The sequence below is a fragment of the Equus caballus genome, chromosome 27, assembly GCF_041296265.1.
Source record: "Equus caballus isolate H_3958 breed thoroughbred chromosome 27, TB-T2T, whole genome shotgun sequence".
Lineage (NCBI taxonomy): Eukaryota > Metazoa > Chordata > Mammalia > Perissodactyla > Equidae > Equus > Equus caballus.
This window is the reverse complement of record NC_091710.1, coordinates 33,092,291-33,097,378: the sequence shown is the minus strand read 5'-3', so window position 1 is coordinate 33,097,378 and position 5,088 is coordinate 33,092,291.

Below are 5,088 nucleotides of genomic sequence, written 5' to 3'. Positions count from 1 at the left end.
CTTTTTAAAAATGGGATTTTGCCAGATCAGTCTTCCCACATCGACACCTTCAATTCGTTTCTTCCTTTATGAGCTTCTAATTGTTAAACAACTATGACGTCTACGTTTTTGTTTTTTTAATTTGGAATTTGGTTCATTAGAAAAACCTGATTCCTACCAGCTATGCAAAGTAGTGATGGAAGTTCTTGCTTTTTTATTTGTTCTTTTCAATTAAAAATTTGGAGGAAGGGGGGAAAACAGGGAGTGGTTTCATGGATATAGGGGTTCAATTTGCAAGATGAAAAGAGTTCTGGAGGCTGGTTGCACAGCAATGTGAATATACTGCCACTACAGAACTGCGCACTTAAAAATGGTTAAGATGGTAAATTTTATGTTACGCGCATTTACCACAATTTCCAAAAAGTTTTGGGGGAAGTATACACAGGTTTATTGTCCAGATAAAGGACAGAAATGAATATGTGTGGCTCCGGTGTGGCCAGGGACTGTGCTAAGACCTTTTTCACTTTTTCGTTTTATTAGATTATTTAGTCCTTAAACGACCCTGTGCCTGTTACACAGATAAGGAAATGAAAGGCCACTGAACTCAAAGGCCAGGCCTGCTCAGTGGCAGAGCCCAGGGTTCTGACCCAGCTCTGCTTAGCTTCACACTCACGCACTCTCTGGATGTAAATTTCTGCCCTGCCAGGTTTCCCTGACTCTTTCTAGAGCCTCGCAGAAGGCTGAGTCACATGCAGCCCTCCCAGGCTGGATCGGCCCTTCCTCAGACACATCTCTATGTAGTGTGCCTCTCCCCTGGGGTGTCCACTCTGGGTCCCCCCATCTTGCAAGTTGGTAAGATTTAATGTTGGAAACATGGAAAGTTTAACGCTTACCTTTAACAATTCTTCAGGTATGAGGGACTCTCTAAGGAGATTAGCTAAGGATGACAGAAGCCCTGGTTTGCGATGATGTATATACAGTTTACCAACACCCTTAGCCAATACTGTGTGCATAACCAGTGCCCGCCAAAGCCAAAGCACCCTGGGACTCGCTGTTGTGCAGGTGACAGTTCCAGGTGCCAGGCACCACTGGCACACCCTTAGCCTGCAATGGCTGAAGGCAATGGCTCTCTCAGGTCCCATGGGGACCTTTCTCTCCGTTGTCATGGCTGTCACAGCTACACCTCCTCTCTGTCCCCTGCGGTTGGAGCTGGAATGCTCTTGTTGACATACCAGAGCTTTGCCCCTAACTGGAAAAACTTCTGTGCGTCTGAGCGCAGTCACATCAAGTTTCTAATTCCAAGTCTGGTTTCATTAACTGTATTCCAATTACTCTAGGGACTGCTTTCCCTAATTTACTCCTACTCGGCTCTGTGCAACGGCTAGAACTTCTCTTAGGTACTTCCGCATCGGGACGCTCTTTGTGTCTTCTTTCTGTTGGCGCTGCAGTGGTGAAGGGCTAGTCTGCAATCTGGCCCCGCCCCTCCCCGAACAGAGAAAACCTCTCAGGCTGCGGGCTTCCTGGAGAACCCATTCCACTGGACAGAAAGTTTGACAAGTCTGCGTCTCACCGTCAAACATGACCTTCTATTTCTATCCACTTAACAGCTGTTTTCTGCCTGCCAACTAATGTTCTGCTGTGATTTCATCTTCGTAGAGTATAAACCACTTTACCTCTCCCAGTGCCAATTACTCATTTATTAAATGAAGGTCCCTTCTAGCCTGAGCGTTCCAGATTGCACTAATTTTCCTCTCTATTCCCAAACTCAGCAGCCCTGGGAGCGCCTCTCCTCACTTCAGAGACAGAGAACGTGCGCTCCCAGCAATGTTGACACAGGCCCTCCTGTGGCCTCTCTGACAGGGCCCCGGATCACAGCCTGGCAATTCAGTTTCTCGGAGCCAAGCTGGCTCGAGCCTTCTTGATGGGGTGGAGGCTGGAGCTTTGTTTTAGGAGGAGGCTCAGAGTGACCGAATTAAAGCCCAGGATAATACGGGACTTACTCAGAGCGACTGGACTCACGGGAGCCCGGATTCTCCAAGCTGTCCCAGTGTCCTTCAAGTCCCTACTTGTATACTGAGGTTACAGTAATACCACGAACACCTAAACTTGCCTGCACGGAACTTCTATCTTCTGCCGCCAATCAATGTGTTTCTTAGACAACTTTTTCCTCGGTCCCAGCTGGCTTTTGAGGAGTAATTTTTTTTCCCACGGAGCGTTAAGAAACGCTTCCTCAGCAAATTGAGAATAAGGAGGTATATGAAATGTTCTCTCTGACTGTCTCAGTGACTCATTCCAAAATGTCAGTTTAGAAGGCTTTGTAATTCAGATGGAAGCTTCAGGAAAATGACAACATATAAAAGTCTACAGGATCGTTCCAGAGCATTCAAAACTGAAAACTGCCAGAGCCCGCAGACCTTAAAGACGTGTGTTGGCAATGGATGGACCTGTGTCACAGATGCCAAATCCACGGGAAATACTCAAGATGGAGTCACTTCTCAGCCGAAGAATGTTGGAGAGCACTTGGCCTTTAGATGATGGGCGTGCCTGCAATGAAAGAGCATTAAATTTTAAAATCAAATCTTATTTTCCATTAACGTATTTATTTATTGAGTCCTTGTTGATTCTGTATTGATTTATTGATGGCAAATTTCATTCTTTCACATATTTATTTATTCATTCAGAAGTCGTCTCTGAGCGCCTATCCACTGTGTGTCAGGCTCTTGGTGAAGCTCTGGCATTAGAGCAGTGAACAAGAGAGATGCACTCTCTGACCTCTCAGAGCTTGCGTTTGAGAGGAGGATAATAAACTGACTAATAATGAATTGAGTAATTATGGATTGTGAAAAATGCCATGAAGCAAAGAAATAACATGGCATAATATTAATAGTCAAGCTAGGAATCACTGAAATCATAATTTGCCCACTCTTTGGTTTTCTGACGCTCAATTTTCCTTCCCATTGCACTTCCAGACCAATGGTTCTCTAACTCAAGCTCAAGTAACTATTGTTAGAAAATAACCCAGCGTATGTCTAAGGGGGCTGCTTTGCGATTGCAGATAAACAGGCCTCCTCACTAACTTCTCCTACTTAGTATCTGCCTTACATTTTGGAATTCTTCTAGGTAGGTTATAATTTTTTTGAAAATCACACGATGCACATTTTTTATTTATACTTTTGATATATGTATAAGTTACGGTTCAAGACAATTAAAAAGGGGTTTACATTTGACATAGCTCCGTTCAAATTCACGATGTTAATTCTCTGAAATCATAAATAAATAATAATAAAATAACCAACATCTGAACTGTGGACTTTCAGAGAACTTTATGATCTCCCCGTGGCAGATGACATCTTGTTCCACTTGCCCCTCCCTTCTGTCCTTTGCTCTGGCCCAGTTTTCCAGAACTCCCAGTTCTGATCTGGTTTTTCCTACTGATTCAGTGGATGCTGAGCAAAGTGTTTACCTTCTGTGTCTTTTTATCTCTAATTTGCCTCATTCGTCTGAATGTCGCCTGGTTTAGATGAGTCAAACCTTTAAAAACCCATATAAGGGTTTCTGCTAATTTTCTCTATCTTAGAATACAAGTTAGAATTGCTTGTGTGTTTTAGTACTGTCTTCAATGTTTTTTGCTGCAAAATAATTAAAAATTAATGAGATTTGTATGAATAAAATTCAACAATAGGGCTCCCTACCAAAAGCCCACACCAAGACAATGAATTCTAACTCGTGTTTAAAACAACCAGTCTGGTATTGAGAACACCGAGTGGCTCTTTTCAAGTGGAAGAAAGACAGGAGAGGTTTTCTATATTAATGAGCAGCTCTACTTTAATTCTATTGGGAGGGATGCCCATGGCATCTGAGCCTGTGTTATATTGGTTTGCAACATCTGTCACTGGCTTACATAGCTATTAATCTTTCATTTCATATTCAGACTTATCAGTATTCATTAAAAACTCTCTATTTGGGCAAGTCCTTCTGGGAAAAGTACCCTATCTTGGCATCTTAGATTTTTTTTTTCTTAAAAAGAAAAAATTCAATTTTAAACACGTTTTTCACCTGGCAGAAGGCAGCATCCGGCAGCAGGAGGTGGGAGCTAGTCATACGTGCAGATGACCGAGCAGCTCGTCTCAGGGGGAAGTTTAGTGTCGGTGGGAGAGGGGTTCAAAATTAAAATGTAAATTCACCATTTCCATTTTGATTCCTCACCTACAAGAAAATTTAGAACCTGGTGCAAATTGCATTCCATTAACACCGCCCACGAGTCTTGCATATTTTGGGGGGAGGTTGTAGAAAACCGGAGCCGGAGTGCCTGGATGCTTAGAACAGCGACTCATCGACTCACCTTCTGGGAGTCCAGGCACACACACAGCGTCTGAAGGTCTCAACAGAAAGCTAGGATGTCCTGCCCCAGCAAAAAATCGAATGATTTTCCATATCTGTAGCAGAAAAGTAATACAGCAGGGATTTCTTCCACCAGACTCTGTTTGCAGCTCTAGCGCATATTAAAAATGCAAGAAATGTGCAATGTGACCCATTGCTGCTTATTTCACATTTATAAAAGATGAATATTCCTAACGTTACCTGTATAGTAACTTCCATATATTATCATACTCATAGTCTCTCAATGATTCAGAGAGGAATTAGCGTACACTGAATTTTTTCATGTAGGCAAGGATATTAGAATAAATCTATCAGATTTAGTACAAATTGAGCCCACAGCCAAAACAATCTATATAAAGAAAAACCAAATACTGGGTCTAAATTAAAACTCTTTTCCTTTTGATGGAATGGTACCACCAGGCCTTCTGCCTCCAAGGAATGAGAATATAGAGAATAAACTTCTGAAATCTCTAAATCCCAGCAGAAATGCAGTCTTGCAGGAGAATGTGACAGTGCAGCAAGATGCCTGGGGAGGGAGAAGCTCTGCTTGTGGCTCTTGGAGCTCTCCCTCAGCGCTCTTTCCTGTCTTTGGAGGCTCCAGCAAGGTGAGCAGCTGCCCAGGAAACAGAATCATTTTTCCCCGTCCTGAAGGCCTGATTCTTCGTGTCCTCTCAGAGAACACCTGAGGGTTTCTGTCTGACTACAGACTTTGGCCAGCAGAATTTTTCC